The sequence below is a fragment of the Rhinoderma darwinii genome, unplaced genomic scaffold (genome assembly GCF_050947455.1).
Source record: "Rhinoderma darwinii isolate aRhiDar2 unplaced genomic scaffold, aRhiDar2.hap1 Scaffold_94, whole genome shotgun sequence".
Taxonomy (NCBI): Eukaryota; Metazoa; Chordata; class Amphibia; order Anura; family Rhinodermatidae; genus Rhinoderma; species Rhinoderma darwinii.
Genome location: NW_027464514.1, coordinates 2510147 through 2531235, shown reverse-complemented (window position 1 = coordinate 2531235; position 21089 = coordinate 2510147).

Below are 21089 nucleotides of genomic sequence, written 5' to 3'. Positions count from 1 at the left end.
AGAGTTTTCTTCTGGAGTTCTTGTTCTTGGAGGATATTCTTGAGGACATTTGGACGTTCTAACAGTCAGTTGTCTACTTCTGGCCATAGAGTAGTGTTTCATCTCTTACAGACGAGTGTGCAGCTTAAAGGGGTTTTTCCATCTTAGACATTTATGGCGGGTCCAGCTCTGATGTATGCCATAAATGTCTAAGATGGGAAGAACTCCTATAAAATGCTCCATTTGTGGCAGGGTAAGGAAGGACACTCTACTTGCCGTCAGATCCACCAAATTAAAGGTAGCGATGAATGGGGTGATAAATGTTGCAGCCAGACGCCCCTTACATCCCGGCTAGTAACAAGATATCATCATTATTTGAGGTGTTACTGATGTAGAAATCCCTATGTGTAATGACAATGACGTTATCGAGCCCAGTATATTTTGTTTGTCAGTATGTTACACAATCTTTCTGGTTATCAGCAGCGTCCATGAAAGTCTCCCCTGAAATAAGGCTCATTTTTGTAGGGTTTGTGTGGGCAGGGTTTTAATATTTTTGCTGTGAATGGCGCAGTTTAGTTGACGCGTCTCCTTTTCTTTTCCTCTCTAGTGATTTGGCCAGAAGTCACAAGTCAGTGTCCGGCTATTTTCACTACTAGTGATATCACTTTGTGTCATAACTTGGCGCATGTGAGGTCTCTATTGAATGTGTAATATTTTTCCTGATGATGATATCAGATATTTGGTGTCCTCTCTAGGCCACACTTAGGCCCATGTTATAAATGAGATGTAAATGGTCCACTGAATAGATTGTAGAATGGTTTTCTGTTATACAGATGTGAAGGAGAGCGCTATTTCTTCTAGACATCTGATCTTTGGTGTGATTGGTGAATAATTTAGGGGCTGTGGTCAGAGACAATTCCATGATACTTGTGGCTTATAGTCAGTGTGGGGTGGTCGGTGCGACCTCTTGGATAGGAAGACTTGAGGTGGGATCTCTAGTTTGGCTCCGCAGAATGTACCCCAGAACGGATTTAATTGCCCCTTAAAAATGATTTGAGCTTTATCAGAAACCAGGTACACTAACATCTCTTTACTGATCCAGTACATCTATAGCATATACCAGGAACGTATTATAGCACCTCTTTCTTTTCTAGATGTCTATAAGTGAAGAGAAGCAAAATATAGAATCCTCCAGTCAGCGGCAATGGAGGAATCAGAGGACTGGTAATTAATATTATTATTAATTACTGATAATTATCAGGCTGGTTTCTAGCTCTGGATTACTCAGAGGTGTAATTCCCAAGTGACGGCTAAGATTTGAACAGCGAAGCTACTGCAGTCCTAGTACTTGTAGCAGACGCTGAAATAGTAAATTAGAATCACTCGTAAACAACCTCCGATTCCCGGGTACATACCGTCCTCTACAGCGATGTGACTGCGCATGAGCAGTAGCACACGCTGAAATACAGGTTTAGAATAAGCACTTGGGAACAGTCGCCTGTTCCCGGGTGCATACCGTCTTCTACAGCGATGTGACTGCGCATGTGCAGTAGCGCACGCTGAAATACAGGTTTAGAATAAGCACTTGGGAACAGTCGCCTGTTCCCGGGTGCATACCGTCCTCTACAGCGATGTGACTGCGCATGAGCAGTAGCGCACGCTGAAATACAGGTTTAGAATAAGCACTTGGGAACAGTCGCCGGTTCCCGGGTACATACAGTCTTCTACAGCGATGTGACTGCGCATGAGCAGTAGCACATGCTGAAATACAGGTTTAGAATAAGCACTTGGGAACAGTCGCCTGTTCCCGGGTACATACCGTCCTCTACAGCGATGTGACTGCGCATGAGCAGTAGCACATGCTGAAATACAGGTTTAGAATAAGCACTTGGGAACAGTCGCCGGTTCCCGGGTACATACCGTCCTCTACAGCGATGTGACTGCGCATGAGCAGTAGCACACGCTGAAATACAGGTTTAGAATAAGCACTTGGGAACGGTTCCCGGGTACATACAGTCTTCTACAGCGATGTGACTGCGCATGAGCAGTAGCGCACGCTGAAATACAGGTTTAGAATAAGCACTTGGGAGCAGTCGCCGGTTCCCGGGTACATACAGTCTTCTACAGCGATGTGACTGCGCATGAGCAGTAGCACATGCTGAAATACAGGTTTAGAATAAGCACTTGGGAACAGTCGCCAGTTCCCGGGTACATACAGTCTTCTACAGCCATGTGACTGCACATGAGCAGTAGCGCACGCTGAAATACAGGTTTAGAATAAGCACTTGGGAACAGTCGCCGGTTCCTGGGTACATACAGTCCTCTACAGTGATGTGACTGCGCATGTGCAGTAGCGCACGCTGAAATACAGATTTAGAATAAGCACTTGGGAACAGTCGCCGGTTACCGGGTACATACCGTCCTCTACAGCGATGTGACTGCACATGTGCAGTAGCGCACGCTGAAATACAGGTTTAGAATAAGCACTTGGGAACAGTCGGCGGTTCCCGGGTACATACAGTCTTCTACAGCGATGTGACTGCGCATGAGCAGTAGCACATGCTGAAATACAGGTTTAGAATAAGCACTTGGGAACAGTCGCCGGTTCCCGGGTACATACCGTCCTCTACAGCGATGTGACTGCGCATGAGCAGTAGCGCACGCTGAAATACAGGTTTAGAATAAGCACTTGGGAACAGTCGCTGGTTCCCGGGTACATACAGTCCTCTACAGTGATGTGACTGCGCATGACCTGCCTAGGTAGAGTCGTGTGTTAACCTTAAACCATACTATCCCCCACCCCCATTTAGTAACGACACATGACACCGAGGTTGGATGTGAAATGGCCACAGCAGCCGTTTATTAATTTCACAGTTTTATAAAAACAATTTAAATCCGAAACATTCGGATAACTAGTTAGGAATCCACCGGAGAATTCCTCCTAATAATTCACATGACCCAACATGGGTCAGAATCATAAATAACCATTAAACGTTAACATTAACCCGAGCAGAGGAAGTCCTTGAAGCCCCTTCAGATGTTCCTTTCAAGAACACACCGAATTAGCCATCTGCAAACCACTAATTACCTCCAGCCGTAAACCAGCTCGGAAGCACCGTTCACCTCTGCAGATGGCTCCACCCACTAGAAGTCCACTTCAAGGGGATAACACCCGTTGAAGCCCTCAAGTGATATACCGCCCACTAGAAGTCCACTTCAAAGGGATAACACCCGATGAAGCCTTCAAGTGACATACCTTCTACCAGAAGACCACTTCAAAGGGATAACACCCGATGAAGTCTTCAACCATGTACCTTTTTTGGGGGACGCATACCCCCGATGCGACCCCCCCACCATTTTGTACTGACTGGCCTCAAGGACTCCCCCCGCCAGCTGCCATGACAACAGAACCTACTCCGGAAAAAAGAAAAACATGTTAAATAAACACACAAAATAAAACACAACGCTCATATACGGACGTACAGAAGACCTAAGGAGTAACAAAACAAGGGTGGGAGGGTGGGAGCTTTGCTTCTTGTGTACTACTCCTCCCGCTGCTTCCGGCTCAATGCCGAGAAACAGCGGGAAGCGCAGTAACGGCCCCCCCGTCCCCCCTAGCTCCTCCCCGTCCCTCCTTCAGCTTCTTCACCTTTCCCTCACCTCTTAACATTAACCCTTTCCCTACCAGGACGGTCATGTCGGCTTCCCTCAAGCCTGCAGCTGCGTCCAGCCTCTTCTTGACCTGCCTAGGTAGAGTCGTGTGTTAACCTTAAACCATACTATCCCCCACCCCCATTTAGTAACGACACATGACACCGAGGTTGGATGTGAAATGGCCACAGCAGCCGTTTATTAATTTCACAGTTTTATAAAAACAATTTAAATCCGAAACATTCGGATAACTAGTTAGGAATCCACCGGAGAATTCCTCCTAATAATTCACATGACCCAACATGGGTCAGAATCATAAATAACCATTAAACGTTAACATTAACCCGAGCAGAGGAAGTCCTTGAAGCCCCTTCAGATGTTCCTTTCAAGAACACACCGAATTAGCCATCTGCAAACCACTAATTACCTCCAGCCGTAAACCAGCTCGGAAGCACCGTTCACCTCTGCAGATGGCTCCACCCACTAGAAGTCCACTTCAAGGGGATAACACCCGTTGAAGCCCTCAAGTGATATACCGCCCACTAGAAGTCCACTTCAAAGGGATAACACCCGATGAAGCCTTCAAGTGACATACCTTCTACCAGAAGACCACTTCAAAGGGATAACACCCGATGAAGTCTTCAACCATGTACCTTTTTTGGGGGACGCATACCCCCGATGCGACCCCCCCACCATTTTGTACTGACTGGCCTCAAGGACTCCCCCCGCCACCGCGAAACAGGCCTTGACCACCTTAAGCCTGTGAGTTCCTCCACACCACCACCGCCCTTTCTATGCCTTCTGCTATAGCCAAGCTCCAAATATCAATGCCAACCTCGGTCAGATGAACCCCGTCACTCCTCCAGAAATTCCCCAATCCTGACTCCAAATCCCTATGCCTCACGCAAATGCCCCCGTTCTTTGCCACAAAACGGGACACCGCCCGGTTAACTTTTATCCGAGCCTTATTGACTCTCTCCACCGATCTAGCTAACCGCCAATGCTTCCTTGGGACTATGTCCGACCACACTACCACCAACTTGGGATAAGATACCCACAAACACAACAAATCATGTTTGATATCCCGCACCAACTCACGAAAAGGGCGGACTCCTAAGTCATTCCCACCCACGTGCAACACTAAAACCTCCGGAACCCTATCAAGCCGCACATATGTCTGGAATTCCGCCAACACCCTGTTCCACGACATACCTCTAAACCCCAGCCAATGCACAACCGCATCCTGTCGCGGAATGCGCAACTGGCGACCATCCGGGCGGACGTCCGCCCTCAAAGCCCCCCAGTGCACGTACGAATGACCCATCAACCACACCAGACAAGGAGGCGAATCTGAAACGGAAAACACAGTTAGGCACCACCATATACATTTGCACGCATAAACAACAAAATTACAACATATGGGGGCGGACATAGGACTTAAACCTTTTAGACTCCCAACGACCAATACGCCTCACCCCCTCATCATCCAACCCCCAGCGCCCTGCTTCCGTTGCTGCGCCAATCCGGAAGGAATGAGATGAATATGAGCCTGCCGCAACCCCAACCGCCGTCAAACATTTTTTAAAAACAGCTCCAAACTGAAACCTGGACAAGAACGACCCGTCCACATGACATAACAAAGGCAAATCTGGAGACCCCCTGTTTTTTGTAAAACCACGCATGCACTCTACTGGGCACATGACCGACCCCGGGAGAGCGAACAAAACTATCAGTTTTCCCTTCCCTAATTGGTCAGTTTTTGATCTACGCAACCATACCTCCAACCGATCTGCAAAAAGGCTCACCTCCCCAGATCTCAGCCCCCCTGCCTGTTTAGTACTTGGCGACACCAACTCACCTATTCTAAATGCTCCGAAGAACGCCAACGAGAAAGCCAACCGAAACAAATCCATTTCATCTGAAGAACGACATACCGATGCCAATGAACCACCCAACAAGCCCAGCAAAGCAAACGACACCGGCCTTCTACCATCCGCCTCCACCCTACCTCTGCGCAACCCCTTCAAAGCCTGCGATACCAGAAATTCCTTCGATACATCCCGCAAGCCCCGCAACTTAAGCCCAAACGCCACCGCGGATATAAACCGGTTCACCTTCGCTACTGAAAACCCCGCCTCCCAGGCATCCCCTAACCAATACAAAAGTGCCACCAACCTGTCTCTATCCGTATTGACATCACCCAACTCTCTTACCCACTCCTCCCACTGCCTCCAACAAGCAGCATAAGCCCTCCACGTCGTGCCCGCCAAAGACCTTTGTAACAGCTGCTCTACGGGACCGATACCAGATCCCATAGATGATCCGGACACGCCAAACCAATACGTTCCGCTCCCGGAGCCAATTGCCGAAACCGGTCCCACTGCGAGCGAGAAAGAGCATCAGCAACACAATTCCGTACACCCGGGACATGCACCGCCACCACCCACGCGTTCAGCGACAAACACACCAACACTAAATGTCGCAACAATTGAACTACCGGAGGAGAGGACGCCGTGATGTTATTAATGGCAAGCACCACACCCATGTTGTCGCAGTAAAAACGGACCTTCTTATCCCTGAGCCTGTCCCCCCAAATGGTAGCCGCCACCACGATGGGAAACAGCTCGAGCAGGGCCAGATTCCGCGTCAATCCACTGGACACCCAGCTAGCCGGCCATTGACCTGCGCACCACGGACCTCCCCCGTAAGCTCCAAAGCCACCCGCCCCAGCCGCATCCGTGAAAATATTCAGATCACTCGTATCCTGCGCTGGGGCCATCCATAGCGAGCGACCATTGTACTGGCCCAAGAAGTCATCCCAAACCTGAAGATCAGCTCGGTGCTCCTCCTTGAGCCTCACAAAATGATGCGGCGCCCGCACTCCCGCCGTTGCCGCCGCCAACCTTCTACCAAACACCCTCCCCATCGGCATAATCCGGCAGGCGAAATTCAACTTCCCCAGCAGCGACTGAAGCTCCCTCAACGACATTTTCTTCCTTCTACAAGCCCGTCGCACCTCCAGCCTCAAAGCACCCAGCTTATCCGCCGGGAGCCGACACTCCATTGCCACCGAGTCAATTTCGATTCCCAAGAAACAAATCGTCGCTACCGGGCCCTCCGTTTTTTCCGGCGCCAAAGGGATCCCAAAATCCCTCGCCACCTTCTGCAGGGCATGAAGCAAGTTACCGCAAACCGGCGAACCCCCCGGGCCAACGCACAAAAAATCATCTAAGTAATGGATCAACGAATCGACCCCGGATACTCCCCTCGTTACCCACTCCACGAAGCTACTAAACGCCTCGAAGTATGCACAAGAAAGAGAACACCCCATCGGAAGGCACCGATCCACGTAAAAGGCCCCATTCCAAAAACAGCCCAACAGCCGTTGGCTTTCTGGATGCACCGGCAACAACCTGAACGCCGCCTCGATGTCGGTTTTTGCTAGCAGCGCCCCCGGACCCGCAGCCCGCACTAACCCCACCGCCTTATCGAATGAGGTATAAACTACGGAACACAACTCGTGATCAATCCCGTCGTTTACCGACGAACCTTTGGGATACGATAAATGTTGAATCAAACGAAACTTTCCGGGCTCGCGTTTAGGGACAATACCCAAAGGGGACACAACTAAATCTTTCACCGGCGACTCCACAAATGGCCCCGACATGCGCCCCAACGAAACTTCTTTTAACAACTTTTCCGACACGACTTCCGCATGCACGTAAGCCGATTTTAAATTTCTCCGCGTAACCGGAACCTCATAAGGAGGCGGAGGAATAACAAAACCAACACTAAACCCTTCATAAAGCAACTTAGCCGCCGCCCTATCCGGATACTCATTTAGATAAGGGGCCATCCTTTCCACCCTCACCGGCGACACCCCCTTGACCAGCCCCGTGCTGGTTCCCGGACCTCTTTTTACGCAGACATTTTGCCGCCCCGTGTGATGCACCATTACACTCGGAGCACACGTGCTTGAACTTGCACGTGGCCCCGAACTTACACTGGCCTTCATTGAATTGCCAGCAAAACCCCGCCTTTCCCCCGCCGCTTGGTCCACTCTGACTAGTCTGGCCTCCCTGGCCACCGCTCCCGGGAAAGGGCTGCCTAACCGGAACCGTAACCCGTAACCAGAGAGCAATATCCTTCTGGTCCCACCGAATCGCCGGCCGAACCGCCTTCCGCTGACGGAATTGCTCATCATATCGCAGCCACGCCTGACCCCCATACGCCCTATGAGCCTCCCCAATAGCATCAAAATAACAAAATAACGCCGAACAATTTTCCGGCGCCTTTTCCCCTATCACACTAGCCAATATGGCGAACGCCTGCGACCAATTAACGAACGTCTGCGGGATAAGCCTATACCGCCGCCGTTCCTCCTCGTCCTTTTTACTCTCATCCCGCTTGCTCTTATCCAAATTGAATTTAGCCAGCGGCAAGAGAGAAAAAATTTCAACATATTCATCTTTCCAGATCCGATCACGCACCTCCTGCTTTAAATGCGCCCCCAACGGACCCTCAAAACAAACATACACCTCCCCCCGAGCACGATCGTCCATGCGCACTCGATCGCCGTCCTTCTGTGCCTCAGTCTGCACCGACACCGCGACCGCCTCTCTAACCGCCACCACAGGACGCGCCTGCAACGATCCCACTTCCCTGGAGCCTTCCCAAACTACCGCAGGGGACACTTCCGTTACTACCGGCGCCGCGGCCCTATCCAGGCGCCCCACCAGCTCCCGTAAGCAACCCACTAAATCTGCCAAACCCGCTCCGTCGCGTCCGCCCGCGCCACTACCGGCCCCCGATGCTATGCTAGCAGCCCCCCCGCCGACACCCGACATAAAAATCGCTGGATAAGACAATAAAGGAGTTATACACTCACCGGGCTGCACAGGCGCTGTGTTCCCGTCAGCCGGACCATCCTGACCTCGACGATAGACGTCCAGTTCACCTTCCTCCAGTTCTTCTCTCGCCGACGACTGTCCCTCCCAACGACCTCTTCGGAAAGGGGATGAGGACGCGCTGACCGATGGGCCGGCAACCTGCCGCCCGACCGCCGGGACCCAGACTTCCGACCGGACCTGTTGCCTCGACGTCGCTGCAGATCTAGTCGTCCGTCTAGACGATCCTGACGAAGCCTGCCCCCTGGCCGGAACATCACCATGCGGGGCGGCCGTACCTTGCTCTTGACATCTTCCATCTGATGGGGGAGGGGTGACAGGGAGCCCGGCCTGCGACTCCCTGCTTACCGCCGGACCCCGTCGCGGCCTGGGATTCCTGCCAGGACGCAGGGCCTGGGAAGGGGCGGTCCTCCCAGCTGCCTGGCCTGCAGCGTCCGGGATCGGGCTCCCTCTGCGACGCCGTGTCCGCGGGACTACCTCCGGACTCAGGCGCTCTGGAGGTCGGGACCGCCGAGAGGGACGGGTCGACACAGCCTGCATCGCCGTCACCCCTGCTACCGCTCTCTGCCTGCCCAGCGCAGGAGCGGTTGTTGCCGACTCCCCCCCCGCCGCCATAGCCATGCTCGTAGGGGGGCCGGGGGAGGGGAGCCTGTCCCTTACAACAGACCCCGAACGCCGTGCCCGACGTGGCGAAACGGCGTCCGGGATCCGCGTTAATGCAGCCACGGTCTCCTCCAGCCATCCGGGACCGTGGTGCACAGCAGCGGCACGCAGCCGCTCTAAAATCAGGGCCTCTGCCATACTAAAAAAGCCGGGCAACGGGGAGCTTTGCTTCTTGTGTACTACTCCTCCCGCTGCTTCCGGCTCAATGCCGAGAAACAGCGGGAAGCGCAGTAACGGCCCCCCCGTCCCCCCTAGCTCCTCCCCGTCCCTCCTTCAGCTTCTTCACCTTTCCCTCACCTCTTAACATTAACCCTTTCCCTACCAGGACGGTCATGTCGGCTTCCCTCAAGCCTGCAGCTGCGTCCAGCCTCTTCTTGAGCAGTAGCGCACGCTGAAATACAGGTTTAGAATAAGCACTTGGGAACAGTCGCCGGTTCCTGGGTACATACAGTCTTGCTGAAATGCAAGTTTAGTAGAAGCACTCGGGAACAGTTGCCAGTTCCCGAGTGCAGGCGGGGACTTGGGCAGCGCTACTGTTGCGCATGCGCAGTTGCAGCTACGGGCTGGTAGTCACACCAAGCACTCGGGAATAATTGGATGTTCCGGAGTGCAAACAAAATAAAGCGTGTTCATGAGAACATTGAAAGCGACCACAAAGCCATACTATGGTCGGGAATTGTCTTTTCCCGACCATAGCCAGAGGAATGGGTTATGGTCGGATCCAAGGGCAACCAGTAACACAACAAAACTTCTGCAACAAAGGCGTTGAGTACATAATGGCATGGCTTTATAAGCATTCACACATGGCAGACCTGGGAGCCTAGTTTAGGCCCCCGGGTGCCATGGCACCTATCAGAAACCTGCGATTGAGCTGATGGTGACAGAAGAAGCCCCCGCCATCTGTTTACCCACGTAGATGCCCCACTATTGACCACAGCAACTGAGGGGTAACGTGCCGGGATCTACGCTATTTCCCGCACCATCCAAGTACTGTACAGTTACGGTACTTTGTGCTAACTGCATGGCACTGTATATGTATGTCACCCAGTGGTTAAATTACAGAAAGCTGACATCAGTACCGTGAATTTATAGGTTTATAGGATTTGCGTCTGTAAGTAAATAAACCGTATGCAACCCCAATGGCAGCCTCTATCTGTGGTGCACGGTTGGGTAAACGTTCTTTTGGCACTTGCCCCCTCCCCACCTAGTGCTGCACATGGAATAATACAAGACGTTTTTGGGCATGTGCAGTAGCCTGGGGCTGCTATGCTTGTATGTACCAAGATGATGAAGCAAGCGGGCCTGGGACATTTCACCCATCTGCCCTTAACAACAACCCACCCCCAAATCTGGAACTTCTACAGAGCAGAGAGTAAGCCGGAGGGCATGAATAGCAGAAACAGTGAGGAAAATCCTGACCTAGAATGGATCCAATTGTAGCAAACTATCAGCTGCGAGAAATATCAGGCATGTTCCAGGATATAAACAAGAATATTCCCATTCACTGACCCCAAACAGATATCTTAAAAATGCTGTGGAATTAGTAAGTTGCCGAACTTTTCATTATACAAAATTTAAGCATCTAGTTACATGAAACCGGAAAATCCCTATTATATTGCCATTTTATAGAGATCAGTGGTAAAATAGTGGCCACTCGGGGGCACAAATATGGATAACCAGGCCTGTACCTCTAGTTGTGCCTGTGACCATGCATCACCCCCAACTTATTCTTAAGGACCATGAAAAGTTGGAGCTTCTACATGGACCTAACAAGCGATCTGCTGGAGTCCCTTATCTACACATATTCAGGGCGGAGGTGCCTTGCTGGGGGCTCCACTACATAAATATCCTGCAGACTGTCCGGAAACAAAATGTACTTCTCAGTCGTATGTATATATGTATGGAGCATGTCCTCACTGTATATACTGTACTCCCTCCTTACTGTCATCATATATACTGTATATAATGTACTGTTCAGTTATATGTATATATGTATGGAGCATGTCCTCACTGTATATACTGTACTCCCTCCTTACTGTCCTCATATATATTGTATATAATGTACTGTTGAGTTATATGTATATATAGGATGTGTCCTCACTGTATATACTGTACTCCCTCTTTACTGTCCTCATATATACTGTATATAATGCACTGTTCAGTTATATGTATATATGGGACGTGTCCTCACTGTATATACTGTACTCCCTCTTTACTGTCCTCATATATACTGTATATAATGTACTGTTCAGTTATATGTATATATGAGACGTGTCCTCACTGTATATACTGTACTCCCTCTTTACTGTCCTCATATATACTGTATATAATGTACTGTTCACTTATATGTATATATGGGACGTGTCCTCACTGTATATACTGTACTCCCTCTTTACTGTCCTCATATATACTGTATATAAAGTACTGTTCAGTTATATGTATATATGGGACAGGGTCCGCTCTCTAATCAGGATTTTTAAGGTGCTATGGATAAAACATTATCCCCTACTATACCTTTTCCTGTAATATTATAATAAATATTGGATTTCTCTCTTTCTAAACAGACTCCGCTCCCACTGGACAACATGCAGGGCTCCCATGTTACGTCATCGCCATAGAAACTGTTCGGTTTCCAACCATCGTAGAACGGACAACTAACCGGCAACTGAAAGCTCCTCCCAATGTATTAATGTCACTTCTGTATGGACAGGTAAGATTTGTCTATCCCCTTCAATGGGTTTTCCCATGAAGGACATTTATGACATCTCCACAGGATATGTCATAAATGTCAGATAGATGGGAGTCCCACCTCTGTGACCGGCGCCTATCTCCAGAACGAGGCCCCCTAAACAGTGGCGGATTAAGTAGGCCATAGGCCCTGGGCTGTTACCCAAACATGGGGCCCCCCTACTCCTCCGCCGCCCTGCCACTACCTTTTTGTGCAAGCATTAACAGATGGATGTTACGATTCCCCTTGTCAAAGGGCTGCGTCCCTACATACTGACAGTATCACACTGTGCAGGGACACATCCTCCTGACAAGGGGAATGGTAACACGCAATTGTCTATCAGTCCTGGACTGCACAAAGATATTTTGTGAAAGACAAGGATTTCCTATAAAAAACATGTCAGGAGAGGAGACAGATTCTCTATAAATCTAGTGACTCACAGAAGGTAAAGTAAAGCACCACACACACAGCCCCCGTAGAAAGCGCCACACACAGCCCCTGTCAATAGAGCCACACACACAGCCCCTGTAGATAGCATCACACACACATCCCCTGTAGATAGCTTCACACACATCCCCCCTCCCTTTGTATATAGTGCCACACAGTCCCCTCTCCCCTTGTATATAGTGCCACATATCCCCCCTCCCCTTGTATGTAGTGCTACACAGCAATCACCCCCCTGTATATTGCCACATATATTGCCTCCAAAACAAAACATTGTACTTACCTTGCCCCGTTCCCGCGACGGACGGTGCGCTGCACTGTCTCCAGGCAGAACGCATGCTCATATCAGAGTGATGCAGTTACGTCATCACGGCGGCCTGCCCAGGGAGTCTTCCCAGCACCTTATAGGCTGCAGTCCTAACTTGGCCTGAAGCCTATATCATTAATTCATATCTGCGTCCTGAGGATGCAGATACAAGTGAATGTGGCTGTCGCTAGCATCGGGGCCCCCTCCAGTTCTAGGCGCCAATGGGCTTGAGGGGGCCCGTGCAGCCCAGCCAATAAATGTTATGGGCTTGGCAGCCATGGGCCCCCTGGGAGCCTTGGTCGGCTGCCCGAGCCTTCCTAACGATGATCCGCCGCTGCCCCCAAACCCAGTTATAGCTTTTTGTGCTCATGTTGCTTCCTGGTCACTTCTTGATGACATGGTCGGAAGTTACAGAAACAGCGGTGAGTCCCTCTAATTTCTATCTTCTATATATATATATATATATATATATATATATATATATATATTGATGTGCTCAGGACTTCACCCTAGGATCCCCCCTTACTAGTAATGAAGGCCGTGCACCTGCATTTGGGATTTCAGATCCTCGCTGTCTTTTTGGATTATTTATCAGTTTGTTTTCTGTGTTTTTACAGATAGTGCCAGAAACCCAACTATGGATTTTAGAGCCAGAGAACAGTCATGGCTGGTTAAAGATGACTCCACAGCCACAGGTGTTGGCAGTCAGAGAAATATTAGGGAGCCACAGAACTCCTTCAAAAGCCTTGTAAATAAAAGAATGAAAGTTTGGTGGAACCGAGCATTCCTAGCAAATTATCTCCAACAGAACCTTATACCGAGGGGGTTACGCATACAAGTTTTCCCATCATTTCCAATTGAAGATTTGAATTTTCCATCTAAATGGGAGGAGAACTGCAGTGCGTGTTCATTTAAAGTGATGGAGCTTCTTATTGGACTCAATAACACCTCATTAGAAAACAGGGATAACGAGCTGGAAAAGATCCAGCAAAAATTAAAAGCAGAGATGTCCAAAGGGGACTTAGAAACATTTAAAACACAATTGGATCAACAATGCCTCGTGTGGGAAAAAGAAATGGAGAGCAGAAAAACAAAGAAATTGATATGTGATAATAATGATTTTCAACAGAAGAAAATATATTGATGGAATGGGAGACAAAATGGTGAATCACTGAGTCTTTCCTCTTCTATGTGATCTTTGTCATCACAGAGCGGTCACCATGATATGACATTATGTAGTAGCGTGAGGTCTACACGTGACTTACCAAGATACAAAAGAAAACGGAACTAAAATCAGTCGTCCAACAGTAGGAGAAAAATGAATAAGGGATTGGAACAAAATCCAAGACATCAAAAGAAGGGAATTAACATTTCTATGCATCAATTATCTATAGGTGACATCACACTGTTGGACAAAGTCTTGACCTTTTCTCCCGCCTCCTGTTTTGATCTTTTCTCAGCAGTAAAAGATCTGCAATTTTTTGCACAATCTTTGATCTTTAAGAAATGGTATTTTAAAGAGGAAGGCGATTTATTTGTCACAGTTGAGGAACAAGAAACATTGCGAATATTTGAGAAACTCTTTCACCAAGAAGGGGGAATATCAGAAGGTAAGATTCATATCTGTATTAGAACCAAATCTACAAAATCCCCCCGTTGTCTATTTGCCCCGCAGTAGATCTTTTTGTCAAATTAGTCCCTGAAGATTAGCAAAACATTCCAAGGAAAATTAAGAATGACAATCTGTCGAGTTCAGAGAGAGAGAGAGAGAGAGAGAGAGAGCTTGGAGAGGATTAAATCATGGCATGATGTGGTAGTAAAACCTGCCGATAAAGGCAGAAATGTGGTATTTTGGCCACACCAGATGTATATTTATGAAGCAAATCGCCAATTGAAAAAACTCCACTTTTTAAATAATGATATCACGGAGGCGGAGGTTGCTTTAGCAATCTCTAAGCTACACAATAATAAAACGCCGGGTCCTGACGGCCTATTGGCTGAATACTACAAACTTTTGCCAGATATTGTACCGACATTGACGAGGACCTTACAAGCCATATTTAGTGGGGAGATTGACCTGCCTAACTTTCATGCGTCCAGGACCATATTGCTTCCCAAACCTGACAGGGATCCAACCCTCCTTTCCTCATATCGTCCGATTTCCCTTTTAAACCAAGACTATAAGCTCCTAACAAAGATTTTGGCCGACCGCCTCCAAACCATGTTTGGACTGATCATTGCCCCAACCCAACTGGGTTTCTTAAGGAATAGACATTCCACTAAAGGTATCCGTCAGGTTGTAGCAGCCACGGTGTCTGCACTAGACCCCTCCTCCCCAGTGACCATGCTGCTGGGACTTGACGCGGAAAAGGCGTTTGACTCTTTATCATGGCCATTTCTCACAGCGGTGTTGCAGTCCCGGGCCTTCGGGGACCGCTTTCTAACATTCCTTTCACGCTCACAGGCCTGCTCTACCACATCCCTTACCATCAATGGGCTTAACTCACCTCCTATCTCAATTTTCAGGGGTACGTGTCAGGGATGCCCTCTCTCACCGTTACTGTTTAATTTGTCCCTAGATCCACTTCTCCGTCATCTCCAGTCCCTAGCATGTTTTCAAGGCATACAAATTGGAGATTCTCAAATTAAACTATCGGCATTTGCAGATTATATTTTGTTCTTCACATCTAACCCTGCCTCTACTTTACAACCAATCCTCCAGGATATCCCAATTTATGGTGCCCTGTCAGGTTTCAAGATCAATCTACAAAAATCAGAAGCCCTAATTCTTAAGGGTCCCTCCAGGCCACTCTGGTCTTTGAAGAATGCATTTAAATGGAACTCTGATTACATTCCCTATTTGGGGGTACGCATCACGAGACAACCATCAAATTTATATCAACGAAACCTTAATCCCATTATTGCATATTTGGAATCCCAACTCATGGCTTGGAGGCACTTTACTCTATCATTTTTAGGTAGGGCTAATCTATTAAAAATGGTTGTCTTCCCTAAATTGTTATACTTACTACAATCCTTGCCTATATACTTGAGACCAGTTGATGTTAGGCAAAAGAGACCAAGAGTGAGCCTATGCATATTGCAGCAACATCATGAAAATGGAGGGATTAATTTTCCACAGATTCACTTATACAATATGGCAGCTCAACTACGAGTGATTGGAGATTGGATAACTGGCAGCTCCTGCTTTTCTGATTCTACATTGGACCAACAATTTTCAAAACCCATTTCCTTAACATGCCTCTTACACACTCCCTACTCGGCTCTATCACCTGATGAACGGGCTAACCCCCTAGTCATGTCCTCCTGGAAACATGGACCAAGGTCAGACAACACTTAGGTTTAAACCCTAGATTTTTCCTACTTCTTCCTTGGGTCCATAACTTTGACTTCCAAAATGCCAAACCCCATGTGGTTTTTCGTGGATGGGTTGGGGGGGAGGGGTTGACATGTATTAATCAGATAACTAACATGCTCACTCGTCGTCCATACTCATTTAATGAACTACGTATACAATATGATTTTTTTGGGCCAACACCCATTTTATTACATGCAGGCCTGTAGCTATGCTCACAAGGTCATTAGACACTTACAAGACCAAGACTGGGATGACTTCTTCTGTCACTTAACTCCATTTCATCAATGCCGAAAAAGACTAATCACTACCTATTATAACGTTTTAAGACAGCCATTGGACTACACTAAATCGAGATCAGGCGTATCTTACTGGGTTGACCACTTAGATCAAACAACTCATGACTATGTCCTATCATCTGTAACTATGGCTGCCAAATACCTCCCATCAGATATGTCCTGGGAGATGTCTTTTAAAATAGCCCATAGGGCTGACGTGTCCGCTTATAGGGGCTTTCTCATGGGTAACTCCTCTGACCATTCGTGTTTAAAGTGTGGAGCACCGCAATTACATTGTCTCTGGTTATACCCAACTATTGTTGACTTTTGGCGAAAGATACAATATTTTGTGTCGAACACCCTGTCCATACCATGCTCCTCAACCCAAAAGTGGGGTCTCTTTGGGATACTGCCACCTTCCATGTTCTTTATCCCGAAACATCACAAACAACTGTTATACTATGTCTCTGCGGCTGCTAGGAAGGCCCTTCTCCAGGTTTGGATAAATAATACACCCCCCACACATCGTATTTCCCTAGAAAATATATCTTACCTTTTCCGAATGGCTTGGGTGGAAACCTCCCATCGAAAAGAGCACAAAACTGAAGCCTTTTTTAAGTTGTGGGAGAACTTTATACCTCTCTTACCACTTCATATAAAACAAAAACTGATTGCATGCTTTGGCTCCACAACTTGGTATCTGGAGCATCAGCTGTCTGGCGTGACACCAATCATGATCTGATTCCTTAAATATCTGTATTGAATCGCGGTAACGATGGGGATACACGTGTCCATCCTCTTCCCCCTCCCCCTCTATACTTCCCTTCCCCCTTCTTTATGGTTTATTTAGTGTGTTTCATCTCCTATGAATATTGACACTTTTTCAATTTGTCTTTGGGCTAAAATCTCTAATTCTGTCCTCGCTCCAACTAGGATCATTTGAAGTAATTTATACAAATTGTAGATTATATAATATGCAAAATAATGATATGTGTTCAGAGATGCTATTGCCATGGGACATATTGTTGAATTGTTGTTCGCTTGTTTGTTATGTTTGGAAAAATAAAAAATACATCAATTAAAAAAAAAACTAAATAAAAAAAAACTCCACTTGTTGTAGAAGGTTAACATACAATTCTTTATTATCCTTTAGAGCAAAGATGATCCACATTCTACAAGACGGTATGGATGCCGGAGTCCTCTCCAAGTCCCTAATGGAGGCACTGATTGTGACTGAGCCAACAATACAGATGCCTTTTCTACTACCCAAAATTCATAAGGACCCTCCATGTAGGCCAATTATATTGTGTACCGGGGGGGTTAACTCAGAAGGTGTGCAAATGGGTCGACCACCATTTAAAACCATTAGTGGAATGTCTACCTTCGTATTTGTGCGACTCTGCAGATTTGTTGTTGAAAATTGAAGAGATTCATTTAGATGACAGACATATTTTGGTAACTTGTGACATTGAGTCACTATATATCGGCATCCAGCATTCGGATGGGTTGCATGCAGTGTCCACCTTTTTGCATATGAGCAATATAGGAAAGACTTTTCAGAGTTGTTGCTCACCCTATCGGACATTGTTCTCAAACACAATTTTTATCACGTTCAATGGGTCCTTCTACCTGCAACTCCAGGGCACGGCCATGGGGGCAGCCTGTGCACCCTCATACGCCAACTTGTTCCTGGGGCTGTGGGAGAGGGACCTATTCCTGCCAGATCATGAGATATCAATGAACCAGCTCCTTTTCTGGGCCCGTTCATTGATGACATCTTCATGATCTGGCAGGGGACTTCGGATGAATTAATGGAATTCATCAGTGTATTTAACTATAATACACGTAACATTAAATTAACATGCAAGTGGAATCACGTTGAGATAGATTTTTTGGACATACTAACTAAAAGGAACCATAATGGTTGTCTCCAGACAGATTTGCATCGTAAAGAGACATCAACAAACTCATTTCTTCACGCCACGTCTTCACATCCCCGACACACCATCGAAGCTATACCAACTGGACGATTACTGCGTGTTAAGAAAATGTGTTCAACTCATGAAGATTTGAAATTCCGCACGACTGAGTTAAGAAAGAGACTTGCTCAACAGGGCTGCAGCCGCCGCAATGTTAATAAAGCCTATTGACGACCACGTGCACAGCTCCCCCTCGTGCACAGCTCCCCCTCGTGCACAGCTATTACAAACTGTAACTAAAAATAAGGAATTTCTCCTAAGGTAAGATTTACGAACACGTATCATTTGGTCAGAAATGAGGGACACCTCAAACACATTTTGGCCGATGCTCCTCAATGATCCAATTCTACAGAAAGTACTACCAAATTATCTTGCTGTTGCACCATGTAGAGCGCGTTCTTTACGTGACGCAATAGTTCACAGTTACTGAACAGTGGAAAAACCGGGTAAATGTTTTGGAAAGATTGGTCCTAAGTGGGGTTGTAACCCTTGCGGCGACTGTATTAGTTGCCCTAATATTGAACGCTCTCAAGGTTTTGTTGACTCAAGTGGGTTGAAAAATGTTAAGATCACATGGCCAATTACATGTGGCACTACAGGTGTGATCTATCATGCAACTTACCCTTGCCCTAAAATGTATATTGGCATGAGAACCCGAGAATTGCGCTTTCGCGTAAGAGAACATGTTAGAGACATTGAAAATGCCAAAACAGTAGAGTATATGGAACAGCTGAAGACGATTCCACAACATTTTCACCTACATCATGCGTGTAACTCTAGACTTGTGAGAGTGAAGGGAATAGATCACATCAATACTGATATGCGAGGACGAGATGTAAAAAGAGGCTTTTGCAATCAGAATGCAGGTGGATATGGAGGCTTAAGACAACACAACCGAGGGGTCTCAATGAGAACATTGGTGTTGCTGCATTTCTCTGACTGCTACCAAAGCTTTTAGTCGGGTATTTTTGATTTTATGTTCTTATTTTAATCTACATTTCTTTATTTGTGTATACAGATTAGATATATGGTTTACGCTGCCTGTGTTGACTATGTCAACTGTGCAATTTTCGGGTTGTCATGATCTTCATCCTCAACAATGATTTCCTACTTCTGATGATCTTCACAAACAATAGAAAAGCGGGCTCTGTCTGCAGATCACTGCATATTATATTCTGCACCTTTGAGGCTTGTTGTATTAGATATATCGACATGTAACTAAAATCTGCTTTGTGCATGGCACTTGTAGTCCATTTTATTTTTTGATGCATAATACACACGTTGTTTTTTTCTTCTTTTTTCATCGCACACGCCTATTCACACTATTTTATTTTTCGTTTTTTATTTCTTTTATTTTGTCCCCATACATTTATTACCTTTTCACTCTTTTACTTCCACATGTTCTATATAAACAACACTTTATTGTGTTTAATATCATTTCTTACCTGTCACTTACCTACTATGTTCAGGTTGTGTGCACTGGATTATTCCTTTTGGCACGTATATATTGGTCTTTTTTCACACATTATAATTGATAATAATGTTCCACACTTGATTACTCCCTACACGTTGACACTCTTCATCACACATCACTTTGTGTCCATATATTTATATGTATTTGTATGATACATGTGCAATATATCTGTATAACTATCTTGTCTCTCTGTATTTTGGGTTTAGACTTGCAGACATGAAGTGTATCGCTATTGGACTGCCCGTACAGGGTTAATATTCTTCTGAATGCTTTTCATGCCTTCAATCACTGGTTGCATTCTGATTGGTTGTGATTGACCGGCCTCCGATTCGTCACCCATGACACGCTGGGTTGCTGACACACGTGACCGCGTCAGGTGACGCGCTGATGTGTTTCCGCCCCAGTGTCTCGTTGTTGCCGTTTCTGGAGTCCGGCCATGTACTCGACCACATATTGCCACCAATAGAAAACAGTGAGTGCACTGATCTGATTTATGGGCATATATATATATATCACCTGGATATATTTAAGCACCATTGGCTAGCGTTCATTTAAATACTGTGTGTGTACTATCAGCGCCACCCCCTGATGAAGGCATTTAGCGCTGAAACGTGCGTCTGGGTGGGCACTCCCTGTGTTGGTGCTCCTGAACAACCTTATTATGGGTATGTTCTATCCCTCCATACTTGTTTAATAGTTGATTCATTTTTGCTCTTACTTATGCGCTGACTGCTTTTTTGCACTGTATAGTTTTTTATTCCATACCATTTGGTATTTATATATGACCTACATTACGCAGGTCTGTGCAGCCATGGGGTCTTATCTAATTATTATTTTCTTTGTGAGTCACACAATGAGCTGTCCTTTTCTTCTGTAGAGTCTTGTGGAGTCTTTTTCATTTAATTGTATTGACATGTAGCTTTTCATTGTTATTCCAATAAATTTTTTTCCATGTTCTACACTTTTTTTGGTAGCATCAATTTCTTTGTAGGTTATATATTTGTAGTTTTTTGTCTCAAAATATTTTTCTTGTTTCCTGACAACACGTAGACCCCAGTTAGCAGCTAGAAGATTCCTGCATATACCTAGAAGATGACCACCTTCAACATCTAGAAGACACCAACCAGCACAGAGAAGGAGATCCTGGCTACAAGAAGATTCCTACAAACATCTAGAAGAAGAGACACATTGTAAATACTGGTGTGTCCATCCTAGCAGAAAACCCATGACGTCTGAACAGTGAGGAGAGAACTTATATGTTACTTCTGACTATATGATCGCAGGGTAAAGGAGCAGAAAATGC